Below are 22026 nucleotides of genomic sequence, written 5' to 3' on the forward strand. Positions count from 1 at the left end.
AGTCTTGCATGGTTCTTTCCATAAATAATTGACATCATATTAACGAATCAATGCACTAATATTTTCAATCTCATCTGTATCTTCTATAGTAGAAAGTAATTTTCATTCCTCATTTTGTTCTTTTTTAGTATCTTCAAACAAATGCTCCATGTTCATTTCAAATTAATTAACTCTTATTAAGTCTTACATAAAGATATAAATAAATTCTTATAAACATAACAATATTAAAGTAAGAAATAAATAGTATATAACACTACAAGATTTTTACTTATTTGTGGTAGTTTTTTTTACTATTTGTGGTAGTTTTAAACCCCCACAAAAAGGATTGTGACAGTTTCCAAAATCTCCAAAATTTGAGGTGCCACGAGCTCCTTTGTGGCGGTTTTTCACAATCCCCACAATGTCATTTAGTGGCGGTTTTCTATCCCTTTTGTGGGAGTTCTGTGCTAGCATTTTGTGATTGTTCTTGGTTAATGTTTGTGGTGGTTCAAAACCCCCACAAAAGAAATTTTCCATTTTAAAAAGAACAGCTATTCTGTGGGAGTTTCAAACCTCCACAAACCTGTCAATATTATTCTTAAAATATTAATCTGAATGTTAGAATTACATTATTATACTAATCATTTACTATTTAAAAGAAATACTTAAGCAAGATATTAAAAATGTAAAAGAAAATTAAAATATTACATATTTAAACAAAAGAAATATTTTAAAACAAAATCAATATAGTACATTACTATCATTTTCCAATGACATTAATTACAACAACAAAATATTAAAAATAAAATATATTAAACATAGAATAATTAGAAAATACTATGTACATAAATATATATCTCAAGTGAACTAGTGTACAAACCAGCACTAACCATTTCTTCTATTCTTTTTTGAATCTGCAGATTACATATTTTCTATTTCAGCTACTGAAAAGCAATAAAGAAACAAATACAAAAGGCTAAGAATAATTAACATTAAAATTGAAAAGGGTACAAGTACAAACCTCAGAGATGCATATTTTTCGAACTCATTTTCAAGGGGTTCAGATCCCAAATCAGTTGCATTTACATGTGACTAGTACTGAAATAGATGTAGGAGGATTATACATTAGCATTTGACTTATCAATAAAATAGATGAAATTATTTATATGCTGAAAAATGCATGATAATAAACATTGTGTAAGTGACACATTAACCTATGACTAGTGCAAACTAATTAGCATGCTCTGTTCAAATCAAGATATCAAATTATCATAAAACTATGCAAAAAAAGTATTGTTGTTGAACTGTTTTAGGATCCAATGGTATGACACGAAATCTAAAAAGGAGTAAAAAAGCATCATCAGCAAATGATTCATCAATAGGTGCAAATACCAATTGAGCACAAGCCCCAATTGCATTTTCATCAACCCCGGCCCACAGCAAAGCTGCCAAATCAAATTGCATAATAGAAAGTTAAAATAAGAATCACTTACATAAAAAATATAAAAAAATTAAGACAAAAAAGAAGTATATTGGCTATATTATATTATAAGGGAAAATGCATGTGCCCTATATTTGCTATATTGGCTATATTATATTGGCATGTGCCCTATATTTTAGCTATTGGAGAAGAGAATAAATCGCATGTGGTGTTAGTGAAAAGGATTTGATGAGAAGCTACACTAATATATAGTGTTGGTCCAAAATATTAGCTAAATATAATTAATTGCAAGGAGCTAAAAGAACAATGAGGACTGTAGAAAGAGATCCAAAAGTCCAGGAAATGTCATTGGTCATATCAATAAGAAATAAAATGGTGTTATATGAGGTTAAATGACCATTGTTTTGGTGTAAGATCTTTGATAAATAACTAATAAATATATAAGAACATATTGACAATGCAAATATCATCCAAGAACAATGGATATATCCATCTAAAAGAAGTTCCAATTACGACATTATCATCAGCAAGCTTCCTTTTTTCACTCACTTCTCAACCTAATCTATAAAGATAAAAAAATATACAACCATTCAGGTAGGTAAATTTAAAACCTTACATGCCTTTGCTGACTGTACGTTGCAAGTTGTGATTTTGTTTGAAAAAGAAAAAAGAATAGAAAAACAGCTTATACTATCTTCAGTTGTATTTAACTATCTATTATTGGGGAAAACATTGATGGTTCAACCCACCATCAGAGCTAAGAATGAATAAGTGACAGTCAAGGATAATGGAGCTTACATGTATCCAACCTAAAAGAAAGTATGATAAGCTGTCCTAAACTTCAAATATTTCTTCTTCATTCAATGTTGAACACTGAACAAGAAATTAAATTAGATATACATTGCTCAACTAAAAATAATTAAAATTACAACAAACAGTTAAAAAAATCATTAATGAATCATGAGAGAATTACAATCTTGAGTCTCCTAATTCTAAGGAATACTGTATTTAGCTCTATTCATATATGTTTTTCATTATTCCATTTGAGAATCATTTTATCTCCCAACAATAATCCCAAGAGAATTGGCTTAAGAACTAGTTTCGTTTAAAAGTAATTGAGAAAATCCTATCATATGATTTACAGTTCCAACAGAGGTTTAGTAGCACTTTCACAACAAATGTAGATAAATAATCTCAGATAACAATAAGAACAAATTATGCAACACTCATAAACTCCATGCATCACAACCTCAGATCAGTAGAAGTCTCACTTTGTCTGACAGGATAAAATTGGAAATAGAAAAAAATGAAGAAACAGTCTATATAATCATTTAAAAACAAAAAACTGAACCACAAGAGTAAACATAACCATTATCTTACCGAGTCTGAAGTTGACTCCTGCTTTGGGATAATAAGTGTAGTGATATGGATAACCCTGTTTTTCTGTAGACATGAAATTGCAAGCACAAAAATATATTAAAATTAGCAATCAAAATATTTCTAGAACCCAGAAGTAAACAAAATTATGACTTCTTTTACCAGGGAGCCTGCAAGAACACCACATGTCTCTAAGTTTTTTCGTGTGTTTTTGGAAGCCAGTTTCAAAAAATCTTCCATCATTTTCGCAGGCTGCAACACAGAGTAAAGTGAACTTATAATAATTTATTACCCGGTTTAAGAACGAAACAAATCACACATAAGAACAAGTCACAGTGAATGATCAAGAGAGTCCATGATGTGCTTTGAACAATTTCATTTAAAACGTAAAATAAATCAGACTTACAATATGTAAGTGTTGGTATGTATTAGGACCAGGTCCAGAATCCTAAGAAGATTTAGCTGGTCCAGGCCTTGGATCTACAACTTTTGAAGGAAGAATGGAAGAAGACTCAGGATACACCTGAGCAAGAACAGGAGGTGGCAAAGGCTGTTTGAGCAACTGGAAGGAGTCCTCCCTTGATTCAGTTACAACAGGAGAACATGACTCAACAGCAGGATGCGACCATCTTCCGTCATCCAATGAGAGATCCGAGTTCATTGTGGATGCAGCTGGTCCTTGATCCAATTCTTTAATTACCACAATATCATATTGCCCAGCCTGATTCAAGCTGTCAACATGAACGGCAAGAAAAGTGTAAGGCTGTTATACTCCAGAAAAACAAAACTGAATAAACAACTATGACAATGTTGACTTCAGTGTTCAGCATTTGCTTATAATCAGATTCCTTTAAAGTGAAAAATCAAATAATTTTTTTTTAAAAAAAAGCCAAACTATAATAATGAACGAGCCAAACCTTGAATCTTTGACGTGTGTCAGATCAGTACTGCTTGGATATTGAACCTGCATAAAGACATATATCAATATATCAAAATTATAGATTATAGATACTTGATGTTGCTAGAAGCAAAGTCAAACTGGAGTTTTTACCTTAATTTCTGCACTAGGTCCAAGCCATTGGCCGTGAAGACCACTTGGCCCTAAGAATGAGTGTCTAGACAAAGTCTGCTTCTTTGAAGGAGGTACACATAATACGCCAATTGTGACCCAAACTGTAATTTGTATCTTGCCCTTGCATCCATTTTTTATCTCTTGAATTGTTTAATATCACAGTACAAAACACAAAGATAAATCATGTGATATAATTCAGGATTAGAGAAAGATTAAGAGTAGTTTAAGGCCAAGTAAATGTATTACATACCTAACTCTGAAGCAGGAACTGGAATATAAAGATCTTGGCCTGCATCTGGTAGAATCCTTAAGTCATTAAGATCACCAAACCACAAAGCATATTCTTTTACGACATGAGGTTAATTACTACAAGACATGAAAGAAAAAAACACATCAACAGGCAGCTTCAAACCTTATAAAGGAAAAAATATGAATAATGGAAACTAGAAAGCAACTAGTCATTTAGCTCTTGCACTTTAATTGGTAATTGCAAGTTCTTTTACAGGAAAAAAATCAAGAAGGATAAACTATATCAAGAAATAGCAATAGCTATTTATTTCACTAGGAACGAGGCCAATCATCAGTTCATCACCACAGTTGTAATAAAGTGAAGAATTTATATTCTTTTAAGCAGTTCCTAGTGGCATGTGATATTTGAAGTTAAAATTGTACCAAAGAATAAACTTATTATTATAAAGCCTTTGGCAAATTAATTATAATATAAAGATTAAATTAATAACAGTACTAATAAAGCATAAAGATAAAGATTGAGGGCAAGAAGCTTAGAATTCATGTAGTACGATAATGTACTATACTCTTCAAAAGAGAGAGCTATTAGCCTATTACTATTTAGTATTTACTAGTGGATCTGACTGTGCTGCTGGTTTTAAGGTCAAAATGTCAATACCTGAAAATTATACTTTGTTGAGGCTTCCTTTGTTTTGAAGTTTCATAGAAGTCCATAACTAGCTCCCTGAAAAGAACACCACAATAATGACTTACATGAATGAGGACTTCAAATCTTTTCAACCACAAACTAATGCCATTATTAGATAACACTCACCTGATGATACCTTGATATTTGTTACCATCATTGGAAGGAACATGTTTAAATAAAGACTGAATTAGCCACAAAACTCTTACAATCCCCTTCATTTCAGCACACTTCTTGATGGTATTACACAGAAAAACTGTGTCACAGCAAGCTAAGAAGTTTACAACGGCCTAGCGCTCAATCCTCATAGGTTTAACTAGTTTCTAAAATATGGCATTCAATGTTAGATAAACAACTCTAACTTTGCCAAAAACCGAAATGAAGTTACTAATTATATCGCCATCAACTTGCTAAATAATTGCAAAAGTAACAAGCCAAATCCGAAATTAGAGAGTAATCAATCAAACTAAATTAATGTGGAGGAAATCACAAAAATTAACAAAAAAGAAGCTTCCATAGGAATGCACAAAAGAACACAAAGATCTCAAAAGTTACCGTGTTGTGACCTCAGGAGACGCGACGAAGGAATAGCTCCTCCTTCGACAATCACGTTCACCACTTCCTCTGCAAGACACAACCACCGAAGGATTTACACCAAAAGACATGCACGACTGAATTTGCCAAAAACCAAAATGAAGGGAGCAACACGCTAGGAGATTGAGGAAGAGGAACGGAGGATTTACCGTTTTTGACAAGAATGAAGGAGTGGAGTTAAGGATGAAAACCTGCTCCTGGATGACGGCAAGGATGGCATCGCGGGCGTCGCCGGTTACTCTCCTTCTGATCTCAGTAGCTATAGCGAGCTTGATGGTGACAAATTGAATACAGTGGCATAGATCTAGGGTTTCATTCTCACTATTTTTCCTCTTCTAATTTTTTTGGACAAGAAGATTAGAAACTGGCTATTTGTTTGGACAATTAGACTTAAAAATTTAAATTAGTATTAATTAATGGAGATTTTATATTTTGCCACAAATAAAATATGTTACGGAAGTTTTTTATAACTTCCACAAAATAAATCCCACAAATAAATAGAAATCTTGTAGTGTAATAAGAACAATAATTAAGTACGATAAGCAACATATTCTAAGACAATAATACATAAACAACACACAAATTTTTGTTATTATTTTATTGTTACATGACAAAAATTTATGGCCAAATTTAAATGGAGTACAATAATAACTTAATTAGTTTTGCATGAATGGTAGTGAATTATAAGATACATGTTTGAGCCAATCCAATAATCTTTTTCTCATATCCTTTTAAGGACATAAATATTTTTCTAGCAGGTTTAAACATCATTAGTTGACAACATGTATGAAAATCAGAATCACTAATAATAGCCTTTATCTTTTGAATCTCAACCATTATTTTTCCAATAGATGCAATAGGTACTAGAAATATGGACATAATAGTTGAGCGTGATTTAAATACCAAAGCAATTTTACTTATTGCATTTGCAAATTACTTTGAGGCGGGAGCTTTAGAATTTTTTGTTGTTGTTTCACAAACCACGTCTTTTTTTTCTTTTTTTAATACTCTTTTAACTATTATTTTTTTAGAAGAACTATGATTTATATGTTGAAATTCAGTATTAACTTCCACACTAGCACCTATACCTTTCTCATTATCTCCAAAATCTTTCTCTATATCAACATAACTTTCCATAAAGTATGGTCTATATCTATCATCATCTTCTTTTATGCCATCGGGTAACATCTCAGATGAGAGAGCCCAAGTAAATTTGCCATTGACCACAACATCATTGAATAATATAATTAACTCATCCTTAAAAAAAAGTCTTTTATTTATGAATTTTTCATATAAAGAAATTTTCTGCATGTATACAACTAATCAACATAGTACTCATAAAAAAAATAAAACACAACTCATTATAAAAAAATAAAACAAAACAACACTCATCACACTTAAAATTTTTGTTTTAATAACAAGGTACCGTATAATAATTGTTTGCTTTTCCACCATTTATTTGGTGCATCAAGAGTATGTTTAGTATAATTCTATCATAAATTCGTTTCTTTGTCAAAAAGCTTGTACCATGCTGACAATTCCTTCTTAAAATTATTCAACTTATTTTTTAATCGACTATTATCATATTGTGTTGATAATCACTAACTATGAATTGTGAAAATTATGAATTGATGGTGGTTGAGACAAGTCTAGGACTCGGAATGGAATGATATATCACTGATATACTGAATAAAATGATTTCTAAAAACCACTGGATTACTGTTTTATACTGGAATTATTAAGACGCTATAAGCCTGGCAGGGACGGTTTGGTTAATCCCGCCTGTCGAGGTCGCGGTGGTAGCGTAAGGGCAGTGGTTCGTCCCGCTTATGTTAAGATGTGAGGTCCGTGACAAGAGTATCGCACTCGCATCCTTTTGGAATCACTATAGTATGCAGGCACTGATATCCTGGGCCATGATCCGAGCACGATATCTCGGGGGTTTCCAATATCAGACCGAAAGGCGACATCTCCATGGAGGTGTGTCGGGTTGACAGTTTAACCGACAATGTGATATCACAGCCAATAGAGCAGGTATTCATCATGTACATATTCTATCTGATTACTTGCTTTGCCGACGTGAATTGTTTGCCTAATTGTATAACATGCTTAGTTGCTTCCTGAATTACTTGATATACATGCTTATACTTGCGCTTTACTTGCATTGCTATTACTTGTATTTTCTACTGGGATTGAGGAGGATCGGAAGGCGGTGGGGATGGGATCGCATGGCGGTCAGGTTGGTGACGGCTGTGGGATAGCAGTGAACTGATAGTTAGAAATCCCTTAAGTTAGTTTACCCCTTTTTATAAAGGTTTTAAAGTTATGGTTTTAATTTTAGTATGCTTTAAGTTGAATCTTATGACAGATATTAAGCTCTAGGATTGCTTCTGGCGTCCCAGGGTCTTATATCTTACATTACTGGGCACTGTTACCATATTGAAAACCTCCGGTTCTCATTCCATACTTTGTTGTTACTTTTCCAGATGCAGATCGCAACCTACCTCGGTGAGTTGCTTGATGGTGACAGAGCGGAGGACCTTTATCATGTTTTGGAGTCTTTTGATTTTTTTTATTAGTACTCTCACTTTTGTATTTTATTTTGCCTTAGAGGTTAACTTTATGAGAGATATTCTATATATGCTATTTTAACTTTCAAAATTCAGTATGTCTGTACAACATTAGTCGGCCTAAACTCCGCAGGTTGAGGCTAGTTCCTTATGACTATTATATTCTCTTATATACTTATATTTTTGTTATCTTGTACCTTTTTCTTGTGTCCTAAGTTGTAGCTTCGTGTGAACGTTCGCGCTTTGTAATTTCGTATTTGAGCTTATTTTCTTCATCGGGCTTCTAGAATTATTATTCCTTCTATATATATTTATGTAAAAGTCTTAGAATTATCGTAACCTTTGATTATCCTTTGCTTTATGGCTAGAGGTAAGGCTTAGGGTAATTAGGGTGTTACAATATTCATCAGTATCTCAAAAGTTGTATGTGAATATAACAAGTATCATGAGAAGAAGATTTCTAGACATGCTCTATATGACCAGATTTTAGAAATTAGTCCACTTAAAAACTGGTTGAGTATACCCAAAAACATTTAAGAAAAGTAGCTAAAGGCTCAACCATTGTTTCTACATGTCTTAGAAAAATCAACAATTGTATCGATAAGGACTATTCTTTCCTTGAATATAAGTAGTATCTTTTATCACTACAAATATTTTTTGTCTGAAATAATATATGTGACACAAAAGATAAAGGGTAACAAATATCTCTGTGCATGTGTCTTCGAAAGAACATTTCTAAAGGAAGAAAAATGTCGAAGATTATTATGTTGTATCATAGGGACACATTGAAGGATATATCCTTCATTTGATGGCTCCTAATTTGATGACTAAGGAGCTTGATGCACCACTTATTCGTGGTATATCTTGTACTTAATTGAGTAGATTTTATCTACTATTCTCACATTTATTCACAGAATCTGCATGTTTTACACTTTCCTTCCTGATTTTGTGTTATGATTGAAAACAGGCTTCTTTGGCTTTTAATTCACTATTTTTAATCCTCTCTTATTACCATTCGATGACGTGATATGTGTGTTAAGTGTTTTCAGAGATTATAGGGTAGGAATGGCTTATAGGATGGAAAGGAAGCATGCAAAAGTGGAAGAAATACAAGAAGCTGAAGGAATTGCTAAGCTGTCAACCCTGACCTCTTCGCACTCAGTCGATCATAACTTGAGCTACAGAGGTCCAAATGATGCGGTTTTTATTGCGTTGGAAAGCTAACATCCAGGGCTTCACGCACAAAGAACGCGTACGCATGCATTGGCGAAAGTTCAGCGTATTAGAAATCACCCCCGGAAATTTTTAGGCTATTTTTAACCCAGTTTTTGGCCCAGAAAATACAAATTAGAGGCTGCAGAGGGGAGGAATCAGAACAACTTCTCATAATTCACAATTTATGTTTTAGATGTAGTTTTCTAGAGAGAGAGGTCTCTCCTCTCTCTAGGTTTTAGGATTCTCGTAGTTTTAGGTTTATTTCTTCATCAAATTCAGGTTCAATGTTCCTTTAATTTAGTTTTCTTCTACTCTTATTTGTTTTAGTATTTTAGTTTATCTATCTTCTCTTGTTGATCTTTTTATTCTACCATTTAGTTTATGAACTCCTCATGTTAGATTGATTTTCCTTTTAATGCAATCTGAAGTATTTCATGTTTATTGCTTCTTCTATTATTTGTTATCATTTTGCAATTATTGGTTTTAGATTTAATATTCTCTTATTAATTTTTTATGTTTTTATGTTATGCCTACCAAGTGTTTGATAAAATGCTTGGAAGGATGTTAGAGTAGATTTTATTTTCTTGGCTTGGGATGGTAACTTAGGAACTCTTGAGTTACTAATGTCTAAGTAATTAATGATTGGGAGCCATTAAATCTAGTTCTCACTAATTGAATTAGTGTAGAGCTAGGACTTATGGACTTGAATTGATATAGCTCATTTAACTTTCCTTTACTACTAGTTAGAAAATGACTTAATGGGATTGATCCTTGCCAATTCTCATGTGGTTAGTGATAAGGATAGAGACATTTGACCACCAAACCTTGTCAAGACCTCTTTATCATTTGAGTTTCCTTGCCATTTACTTTTCTTGTTTCTTATTTCAAAAAACCCCAAAAGATACCTTTACATAGCCAACTATAAGAATACTTCCCTGCAATTCCTTGAGAGACGACCTAAGGTTTGAATACTTCGGTTATTATTTTTAAGGGGTTTGTTACTTGTGACAAACAATTTTTTGTATGAAAGGATTTTTGTTGGTTTAGAAACTATACTTGCAACGAGAGTTTATTGTAAAATTCTAGACCACACAAAAGTCCCCACATTTAATTCATGAGCACTCTCACTAGTCTAAGCTAACCAAGAATTTAAATTAAGAATATTATTATTTTCCTCTTAGAGTTAGTGATGAGCTAAAGTAAAGAACAAGGGTGTAAAATAGACTCAACATCGGTTTGCAAAGGATAATGAAAGGGTAAGGCCATATGGGTATGTAAGCTCAATGAAACAAAGACCTCAATCATATAAGTGAATGCAAACATAAAACTATGGAAATATAGAATCAAGCAAGACAAAGATCACAATTTTAGAGAGAACAACACACATCAAAATTAAAACTTTGGTTGATAAGATGCAACCAATCAATTATGCTCAAAATCTCACAGGTTTTGTGTGTTCGAGCTTTAAACCATGTTCCAAATTAAATATCTTCAAACAAGTTTAACAAAAGCTTTAATTCAAATTAGTAAAATACTCTAAAAAGTTTCTTGAAAAAGAAAATATCACTTCAACCAAGCAGTGGTAGAATATGCACAAAATCAAACAAACATGCAATCAAACGTGCAAATGCAACAACTAGTTTAACAAAGAAAATTTAAACATTGGTGTTGAGTCAGAAAGTAGTTACCCACGAAAGTCAGTATCGACCTCTCCACACTTAAAGATTGCACCGTCCTCGGTGCATGCAGAGATGTATAAGTGGACGGGTGGCTCTAACTGATGCTTTTTCTCCAAAGATTGTGCGACAAACTTGTTTATTGCTCTAGTTAGAAACTTTTCCTTTTCCCTCTTGGTGGCCATCCTGAAAAAGGGAGAAAGGAAGAAAAGTAACCTAGAAACAAAGATAGAAAAACAGTAAAACATAGGTGGGCTAATGCCAAATAATAAGAGGTTCTCAGCGGCATGGTAGCTATAACATGTAAGTGAGAAAATAGTAGAAGCAAATGGCATATGAATAGGGTAGAAATTGCAATAATGGGGGAGAGAGTGTGGGTAATGAAAGATAATATAAGTGCATATCAATGCAAATGAAATACAAGTATCATAGAAATTAGCATTGACTTATAATGAGTAACACCCAACAGTTTAAAACAAATCACAAAGCACCAAAATAATTCAAGAAAAGATGCAACAGGTGAATAAAAACATTTAACACCAATGGTAAAATAGGAAATTAGAAAAGGAGATAAAAAGATTAATAAAGTTAAAAAGTAATGAAGGAAAGTATGCAAATGCAGTAAGAAAAAAGAGAATGAAAGAGAATAAGGAGGAGAAGGGATGAGAGAAATTTGAAAGCTGGCGGCACAATCGACGCGCACGCGTACGGTACGCGTACGCGTGCATGGAGAGAAAAGAAAGGGTGCGGAGGTGCACAGTGCGCGGACGCGTGGGTGGCCATGTGCGGAAAAGGATGCGCACGTGTCAGGGACGCGTATGTGATGAGTGGATAATTTATACGCTTTTTGGCATTGATTTTAGGTAGTTTTTAGTAGGATCTAGCTACTTTTAGGGATGTTTTCATTAGTTTTTATGAAAAATTCACATTTTTGGACTTTACTATGAGTTTGTGTATTTTTCTGTGATTTCAGGCATTTTCTGGCTGAAATTGAGGGACCTGAGCAAAAATCTGATTCAGGCTGACAAAGGACTGCTGATGTTGTTAGATTCTGACCTCCCTACACTCGAAATGGATTTTCTGGAGCTACAGAACTCTAAATGGTGCGCTCTCAACGGCGTTGGAAATTAGACATCCAGAGCTTTCTAGCAATATATAATAGTTCATACTTTATTCGAGTTTAGATGATGCAAATGGCCCTTCAACGCCAGTTCCATGCTGCATTCTGGAGTAAAACGCCAGAAACACGTCACAAACCAGAGTTAAACGCCAAACAGACGTTACAACTTGGCGTTTAACTCCAAGAGAAGCCTCTGCATGTGTAAAGCTCAAGCTCAGTCCAAGCACACACCAAGTGGGCCCCGGAAGTGGATTTCTGCATCAATCACTTATCTCTGTAACCCTAGTAGCTAGTTTTAGTATAAATAGAACTTTTTACTATTGTACTAGTGTTTTTTTGACCACATCATTGGACGCCTAGTCCTTAGACCTGGTCCTTTTCCCTATTATTCGAATTCATATCACATTTTGGGGGCTGGCCATTTGGCCATGCCTGGACCATCACTTATGTATTTTCAACGGTGGAGTTTCTACACACTATAGATTAAGGTATGGAGCTCTGCTGTACCTCGAGTTTTGATGCAAAGTACTACTATCTACTATCTTTTGTTCAATTCAGCTTGTTCTTATTCTAAGATATTCGTTGCACTTAAACATGATGAATGTGATGATCCTTGACACTCATCATCATTCTCACCAATGAACACGTGATTGACAACCACTTCCGTTCTACCTCAGAACGAACGGATATCTCTTGAATTCCTTAATCAGAATCTTCGTGGTATAAGCTAGAATTATTGGCGGCCATTCTTGAGAATCTGGAAAGTCTAAACCTTGTCTGTGGTATTCCGAGTAAGATTCAGGGATTGAATGACTGTGACGAGCTTCAAACTCGCGATTGTTGTGCATGGTGACAGACGCAAAAGAATCAATGGATTCTATTCCGACATGATCGAGAACCGACAGCTGATTAGCCGTGCTGTGACAGAGCATTTGGACCATTTTCACTGAGAGGATGTGATGTAGCCATTGACAACGGTGATGCCCTACATACAGCTTGCCATAGAAAGGAGTATAAAGGATTGAAGGAAGGTAGTAGGAAAGCAGAGATTCAACAGGGACAAAGCATCTCCATACACTTATCTGAAATTCCCACCAATGATTTACATAAGTATCTCTATCTTTATTTTATGTTTTATTTATTATTATTTTCTAAAACCATTATAACCATTTGAATCCATCTAACTGAGATTTACAAGATGACCATAGCTTGCTTCATACCAACAATCTCCGTGGGATCGACCTTTACTCACGTAAGGTATTACTTGGACGACCCAGTGCACTTGCTGGTTAGTTGTGCGGAGTTGTGACAAAGTGTGATTCACGTTTGAGAGTGCTACCAAGTTTTTGGCGCCATTGTTGATGATCACAATTTTGTGCACCAGTACGCATCGGTGAATTTGTGCCTCGAGCACAATACCAGGCCCAGTTCAACATAACTCTCGGGTAAAATGAGGTTTTACGCCGATTTTCCCAACCACGCGGATGCGCCAAGGGCGCGGATGCGTGGGTCACCAAAAATGAAAATGGCACGCACGCGTACAGTACGCTTGCGCGTGGGTGGGATTGTGCCTAAGGCACGTATCTCGCCCAGCTCACGCAGCACTCTCTGTTCAATTTTTTTTTATGAATGTAGAATGCATGTGAAGATGCAGAATGAATGAATGAATGAACACTAATCAAAATAAAACAAAATAAAACTAAGAATGAAAAGGAACGATCATACCATGGTGGGTTGTCTCCCACCTAGCACTTTTAGTTAAAGTCCTTAAGTTGGACATGTGGTGAGCTCCTTGTAATGGTGGCTTGTGCTTGAACTCATCCAGGAATCTCCACCAATATTTGTAATTCCAATGGCCTATGGGATCCCAAACTAGGCGCATCAAGCTTCCAAGCAAATTTGAACAAGTGACAAGGCCCCAAGAGTGTTGATTGTTGGAAAGAATTCTGGGGTCCCAAACCTTGCTTTTGCACCCGTCTTCTTGTGGATCATCATTGTTCCAACCTGGTGGCAAGCAGTTTGAATTCTCACTGAAGCGTCCAAACAACTTCCTAAACCCATTCAATCGAGCTCTACACTAACCTTTGCATCTAGACTTGGAGCATGCAACCATATTGAACTTTGCTTGACAACTCCTACCACTAACCATCTCCCTCTTACTCTTAAAGCCAGTAAACTATATTCAAGCGGGAAAGTAAAGGTTAAGGATAAGAATTTTACCCACTTGAATGTTGTATTGGATGGTAATGGCTTTGGGAGAGGTGTTTCCAATGGTCTTGCAAGCTCCACTCCTTTGTGCTCTTCTTTAAATTCTTCTACCTCTTTGCAAGCTTCTTCAACTTCAACCACTTTCTCTTAGTAGCTTTCTTCCAATTCAATCTCTTCTTCATTACCTACCAAGGGCATGGGAGGCTGTGCTTCTTCTTCTTTAATCTCAATCTCTTGAACAACCTCTACAAAGTCTTCAAACATGATATGCCTTGAAGGTTTCGCATCTCCCAAGTCTTCAACCACTTCCTCTTCTGTGATAATTTCGGTTTTCTCCACTTGCTCTAATACAAAAATCAAACTCCTCATTGATGTCTTCCTTCACTAATTCTTCAACCACTCCTTCGCCTTCAAGGGTCTCTACTACCTCCACCCTTTGGGCCCACTCTTGCTTTTCTTGAAGTATGTGTGCGTATAACCGATCCATTACATCCCTAAGATGATCTTTTCACTCTTGTTCTGGGTTAGTAGCATCATTGGGATCATGTTGCTCTTGGATTGATAGATATGGATATTCTTGCACGGAGGGTGGTGGTGCACTAAAGCTTGAGGGTTGAATATTGGAGGTAGAGGGTTAGTCCCTGCGGGATATAAGATATTGGAGTTTAGAGGTGAGACCAATGAGAGTAGAGATAAGTGTGGTTTGAAGCTCTCCTTGCCCCTGGTGAATAACACTAAGAGTGTTGTTATCCAATGGAGGTTGGGGTGGATAGGAGGGTTCATGTGTTGGGAGAAAGGGCTCATAATACGGAGGTGGTTCTTCTTGATAAGGATATGGAGATGGTGTATATTGAGGTGTGGTGTGCGAAATCATGATCACTACAACTTCGCACAACTAACCAGCAAGTGCACTGGGTCGTCCAAGTAATAAACCTTACGCGAGTAAGGGTTGATCCCACGGAGATTGTTGGTATGAAGCAAGCTATGGTCACCTTGTAAATCTTAGTCAGGCAGACTCAAATGGGTATAGATGATGAATAAAACATAAAGATAAAGATAGAGATACTTATGTATTCCATTGGTGAGAATTTCAGATAAGCGAATGGAGATGCTCTGTCCCTTCCGTCTCTCTGCTTTCCTACTGTCTTCATCCAATCCTTCTTACTCCTTTCCATGGCAAGCTTATGCAAGGGTTTCACCGTTGTCAGTGGCTACCTCCCATCCTCTCAGTGGAAATGTTCAACGCACCCTGTCACGGCACGGCTATCCATCTGTCGGTTCTCAATCAGGCCGGAATAGAATCCAGTAATTCTTTTGCGTCTGTCACTAACGCCCCGCCCTCAGGAGTTTGAAGCACGTCACAGACATTCAATCATTGAATCCTACTCAGAATACCACAGACAAGGTTAGACCTTCCGGATTCTCTTGAATGCCGCCATCAGTTCTAGCCTATACCACGAAGACTCTGATCTCACGGAATGGCTGGTTCGGTTGTCAGGCGAGCGCTCGGTTGTCAGGCGATCAACCATGCATCGTGTATCAGGAATCCAAGAGATATTCACCCAATCTAAGGTAGAACGGAGGTGGTTGTCAGTCACACGTTCATAGGTGAGAATGATGATGAGTGTCACGGATCATCACATTCATCAAGTTGAAGAACAAGTGATATCTTGGAACAAGAACAAGCGGAATTGAATAGAAGAACAATAGTAATTGCATTAATACTCGAGGTACAGCAGAGCTCCACACCTTAATCTATGGGTGTAGAAACTCCACCGTTGAAAATACATAGGAACAAGGTCTAGGCATGGCCGTGAGGCCAGCCCCCAGTGATCAAAGAACTAGATGTCCAAAGATGAAAATTACAATAGCAAAAGGTCCTATTTATAGGGAACTAGTAGCTTAAGAATTACAAAGATGAGTAAATGACATAAAAATCCACTTCCGAGCCCACTTGGTGTGTGCTTGGGCTGAGCATTGAAGCATTTTCGTGTAGAGACTTCTCTTGGAGTTAAACGCCAGCTTTTGTGCCAGTTTGGGCGTTTAACTCCCACTTTGGTGCCAGTTCCGGCGTTTAACGCTGGGAATTCTGAAGGTGACTTTGAACGCCGGTTTGGGCCATCAAATCTTGATTAAAATATGGACTATCATATATTGCTGGAAAGCCCAGGATGTCTACTTTCCAACGCCGTTGAGAGCGCGCCAATTGGGCTTCTGTAGCTCCAGAAAATCCACTTCGAGTGCAGGGAGGTCAGAATCCAACAGCATCCGCAGTCCTTTTCAGTCTCTGAATCAGATTTTTGCTCAGGTCCCTCAATTTCAGCCAGAAAATACCTGAAATCACAGAAAAACACACAAACTCATAGTAAAGTCCAGAAAAGTGAATTTTAACTAAAAACTAATAAAAATATACTAAAAACTCAACCAAATATACTAAAAACATACTAAAAACAATGCCAAAAAGCGTACAAATTATCCGCTCATCACAATACCAAACTTAAATTGTTGCTTGTCCCCAAGCAACTGAAAATCAAATAAGATAAAAAGAAGAGAATATACTATAGACTCCAAATTATCAATGAAACTTAGCTCCTAATTAGATGAGCGGGACTAGTAGCTTTTTGCCTCCGAACAGTTTTGGCATCTCACTTTATCCTTTGAAATTCAGAATGATTAGCTTCTTTAGGAACTCAGAATCCAGATAGTGTTATTGATTCTCCTAGTTAAGTATGATGATTCTTGAACACAGCTACTTATTGAGTCTTGGCTGTGGCCCAAAGCACTCTGTCTTCCAGTATTACCACCGGATACATACATGCCATAGACACATAATTGGGTGAACCTTTTCAGATTGTGACTCAGCTTTGCTAAAGTCCCCAATTAGAGGTGTCCATGGTTCTTAAGCACACTCTTTTTGCCTTGGATCACAACTTTATTTCTTTTTCTTTTTCTTTCTTTTTCTTTTTCTCCCCTTTTTTTTTCGTTTTTCTCCTTCTCTCTCTCTTTTTTTTTTGTATCCACTGCTTTTTCTTGCTTCAAGAATCATTTTTATGATTTTTCAGATCCTCAGTAACATGTCTCCTTTTTCATCATTCTTTCAAGAGCCAACAATTTGAACATTCATGAACAACAAATTCAAAAGACATATGCACTGTTCAAGCATACATTCAGAAAACAAAAAGTATTGTCACCACATCAAACTTAATTAAGCTAGTTTTAAAGATGAATTTGAAATCCTGTACTTCTTGTTCTTTTGTAATAAAAACAGTTTTCATTTAAGAAAGGTGATGGATTCATAGGACATTCATAACTTTAAGGCATAGACACTAAGACACTAATGATCATAAGACACAAACATGGATAACATAAGCATGAAAATTTCGAAAAACAGAAAAATAAAGAGCAAGGGGATTAAAGAACGGGTCCACCTCAGTGATGGCGGCTTGTTCTTCCTCTTGAAGGTCTTATGGAGTGCTTGAGCTCCTCAATGTCTCTTCCTTGTCTTTGTTGCTCCTCTCTCATGATTCTTTGATCTTCTCTAATTTCATAGAGGAGAATGGAGTGTTCTTGGAGCTCCACCCTTAGTTGTCCCATGTTGGAACTCAGTTCTCCTAGGGAGGTGTTTAGTTTCTCCCAATAGTCTTGTGGAGGAAAGTGCATCCCTTGAGGCATCTCAGGGATCTCATGATGAGAAGGGTCTCTTGTTTGCTCCATCCTTTTCTTAGTGATGGGCTTGTCCTCATCAATGAGGATGTCTCCTTCTATGTCAACTCTTACTGAATAACAGAGGTGACAAATGAGATGAGGAAAGGCTAACCTTGCTAAGGTAGAGGACTTGTCCGCCACCTTATAGAGTTCTTGGGCTATAACCTCATGAACTTCTACTTCTTCTCCAATCATGATGCTATTGATCATGATGGCCCGGTCTAGAGTAACTTCGGACCGGTTGCTAGTGGGAATGATTGAGCGTTGGATAAATTCCAACCATCCTCTAGCCACGGGCTTGAGGTCATGCCTTCTTAATTGAACCGGCTTCCCTCTTGAATCTCTCTTCCATTGGGCGCCCTCTTCACAAATGTCAGTGAGGACTTGGTCCAACCTTTGATCAAAGTTGACCCTTCTTGTGTAAGGATGTTCATCTCCTTGCATCATGGGCAAGTTGAATGCCAACCTTACATTTTCCGGACTAAAATCTAAGTATTTCTCCCGAACCATTGTAAGCCAATTCCTTGGGTTCGGGTTCACACTTTGATCATGGCTCTTGGTGATCCATGCATTGGCATAGAACTCTTGAACCATTAAGATTCCGACTTGTTGAATGGGGTTGGTAAGAACTTCCCAACCTCTTCTTCGAATCTCATGTCGGATCTCCGGATATTCACTCTTTTTGAGTTTGAAAGGGACCTCGGGGATCACCTTCTTCAAGGCCACAACTTCATAGAAGTGGTCTTGATGCACCCTTGAGATGAATCTCTCCATCTCCCATGACTCGGAGGTGGAAGCTTTTGCCTTCCCTTTCCTCTTTCTAGAGGTTTCTCCGACCTTGGATGCCATAAATGGTTATGGAAAAACAAAAAGCAATGCTTTTACCACACCAAACTTAAAAGGTTTGCTCGTCCTCGAGCAAAAGAAGAAAGAAGAGAGTAGAAGAAGAAGAAAATGGAGGAGATGGAGGGGGGTTATGTTGCGGCCAAAGGGGGAAGAAGTAGTGTGTAGGGTGTGTGAAAATGAAGGAGTGAAGATGGGTTTATATAGGGGTGAGGGGAGGGTAGGGTTTGGTCATTATGGGTGGGTTTGGGAGGGAAAGTGGTTTGAATTTGAATGGTGAGGTAGGTGGGGTTTTATGAAGGATGGATGTGAGTGGTGAAGAGAATAGTGAGATTTGATAGGTGAAGGGGGTTTTTTGGGGAAGAGTGGTTGAGGTGATTGGTGAATGGGTGAAGAAGAGAGAGGGTGGTGGGGTTGGTGGGGATCCTGTGGGGTCCACAGATCCTGAGGTGTCAAGGAAAAGTCATCCCTGCACCAAATGGCATGCAAAAATGCGTTTTGAGCCAATTCTGGCGTTAAACGCTGGGCTGGTGCCCATTTCTGGCGTTTAATGCCAAGTGCTTGCCCTTTTCTGGCGTTTAACGCCAGTCTGGTGCCCCTTTCTGGCGTTAAACGCCCAGAATGGTGCCAGACTGGGCGTTAAACGCCCATCTGCTAGCCTTACTGGCGTTTAAATGCCAGTAGGTTCTTCCTCCAGGGTGTGCTGTTTTTCTTCCTATTTTTCATTCTGTTTTTGCTTTTTCAATTGATTTTGTGACTTCTCATGATCATCAACCTACAGAAAACATAAAATAACAAAAGAAGATAGATAAAATATAACATTGGGTTGCCTCCCAACAAGCGCTTCTTTAATGTCAGTAGCTTGACAGAGGGCCCTCATGGAGCCTCACAGATACTCAGAGCAATGTTGGAACCTCCCAACACCAAACTCAGAGTTTGAATGTGGGGGTTCAACACCAAACTTAGAGTTTGGTTGTGGCCTCCCAACACCAAACTTAGAGTTTGACTGAGGGGGCTCTGTTTGACTCTGTCTTGAGAGAAGCTCTTCATGCTTCCTCTCCATGGTGACAGAGGGATATCCTTGAGCCTTAAACACAAAGGATTCTTCATTCACTTGAATGATCAATTCACCTCTGTCCACATCAATCACAGCCTTAGCTGTGGCTAGAAAGGGTCTGCCAAGGATGATGGATTCATCCATGCACTTCCCAGTCTCTAGGACTATGAAATCAGCAGGGATGTAATGGTCTTCAATCTTCACCAAAACATCCTCTACAAGTCCATAAGCTTGTTTTCTTGAATTGTCTGCCATCTCTAGTGAGATTCTTGCAGCTTGCACCTCAAAGATCCCTAGCTTCTCCATTACAGAGAGAGGCATGAGGTTTACACTTGACCCTAAGTCACACAGAGCCTTCTTGAAGGTCATGGTGCCTATGGTACAAGGTAGTGAAAACTTCCTAGGATCTTGTCTCTTTTGAGGTAATTTCTGCCTAGACAAGTCATCCAGTTCTTTGGTGAGCAAAGGAGGTTCGTTCTCCCAAGTCTCATTTCCAAATAACTTGTCATTTAGCTTCATGATTGCTCCAAGGTATTTAGCAACTTGCTCTTCAGTGACATACTCATCCTCTTCAGAGGAGGAATACTCATCAGAGCTCATGAAAGGCAGAAGTAAGTCCAATGGAATCTCTATGGTCTCATTTTGAGCCTCAGATTCCCATGGTTCCTCATTGGGGAACTCAGTGGAGGCCAGTGGACGTCCATTGAGATCTTCCTCAGTGGCGTTCACTGCCTCTCCCTCCTCTCCAAATTCAGCCATGTTGATGGCCTTGCACTCTCCTTTTGGATTTTCTTCTGTGTTGCTTGGAAGAGTACTAGGAGGGAGTTCAGTAACTTTCTTGCTCAGCTGTCCCACTTGTGCCTCCAAATTCCTAATGGAGGACCTTGTTTCAGTCATGAAACTTTGAGTGGTTTTGATTAGATCAGAGACCATGGTTGCTAAGTCAGAGCGGTTCTGCTTAGAATTCTCTGTCTGTTGCTGAGAAGATGATGGAAAAGGCTTGCCATTGCTAAACCTGTTTCTTCCACCATTATTGTTGTTGAGACCTTGTTGAGGTCTCTGTTGATCCTTCCATGAGAAATTTGGATGATTTCTCCATGAAGAATTATAGGTGTTTCCATAGGGTTCTCCTAGGTAATTCACCTCTTCCATTGAAGGGTTCTCAGGATCATAGGCTTCTTCTTCAGATGAAGCATCCTTAGTACTGCTTGGTGCATTTTGCATTCCAGACAGACTTTGGGAAATCAAATTGACTTGCTGAGTCAATATTTTGTTCTGAGCCAGAATGGCATTCAGAGTATCAATCTCAAGAACTCCTTTCTTCTGATTAGTCCCATTGTTCACAGGATTCCTTTCAGAAGTGTACATGAATTGGTTATTTGCAACCATTTCAATTAGTTCTTGAGCTTCTGTAGGCGTCTTCTTTAGATGAAGAGATCTTCCAGCAGAGCTATCCAAAGACATCTTGGATAGTTCAGAGAGACCATCATAGAAAATACCTATGATGCTCCATTCAGAAAGCATGTCAGAAGGACATTTTCTGATCAATTGTTTGTATCTTTCCCAAGCTTCATAGAGGGATTCACCTTCCTTCTGTCTGAAGGTTTGGACTTCCACTCTGAGCTTACTCAATTTTTGAGGTGGAAAGAACTTTGCCAAGAAGGCATTGACTAGCTTTTCCCAAGAGTTCAGGCTGTCTTTAGGTTGTAAGTCCAACCATATTCTAGCTCTATCTCTTACAGCAAAAGGGAATAGCATAAGTCTGTAGACCTCAGGGTCAACCCCATTAGTCTTGACAGTGTCACAGATTTGCAAGAATTCAGCTAAGAACTGATGAGGATCTTCCAATGGAAGTCCATGGAACTTGCAATTCTGTTGCATTAGAGAAACTAATTGAGGCTTAAGCTCAAAGTTGTTTGCTCCAATGGCAGGGATAGAGATGCTTCTCCCATAGAAGTCGGGAGTAGGTGTAGTAAAGTCACCCAGCACCTTCCTTGCATTGTTTGCATTGTTGTTGTTTTCGGCTGCCATGTCTTCTTCTTTGAAGATTTCTGTTAGGTCCTTTACAGAGAGTTGTGCCTTAGCTTCTCTTAGCTTTCGCTTCAAGGTCCTTTCAGGTTCAGGGTCAGCTTCAACAAGAATGCCTTTGTCTTTGTTCCTGCTCATATGAAAGAGAAGAGAACAAGAAAATATGGAATCCTCTAATATAGAGATTCCTTGAGGTGTCAGAGAAGA

The 22026-nt window shown here is 37.5% G+C and overlaps 1 non-coding gene and 1 pseudogene across 1 annotated transcript; one reads left to right on the plus strand and one right to left on the minus strand.

Annotated features, from left to right (window-relative positions):
- Positions 1 to 1886: 1886 nt before the first annotated feature.
- LOC130957354 (AMSH-like ubiquitin thioesterase 3) lies at positions 1887 to 6585 on the minus strand (annotated as a pseudogene).
- A 14728-nt stretch (positions 6586 to 21313) lies between these two features.
- Positions 21314 to 21417, plus strand: LOC130958873 (small nucleolar RNA R71). The gene has a single exon (XR_009077977.1). It is a non-coding gene; the product is annotated as a small nucleolar RNA R71 (small nucleolar RNA).
- The last annotated feature ends 609 nt before the right edge of the window (positions 21418 to 22026 follow it).

The sequence above is a fragment of the Arachis stenosperma genome, chromosome 10 (genome assembly GCF_014773155.1).
Source record: "Arachis stenosperma cultivar V10309 chromosome 10, arast.V10309.gnm1.PFL2, whole genome shotgun sequence".
In the NCBI taxonomy this organism is placed as follows: domain Eukaryota; kingdom Viridiplantae; phylum Streptophyta; class Magnoliopsida; order Fabales; family Fabaceae; genus Arachis; species Arachis stenosperma.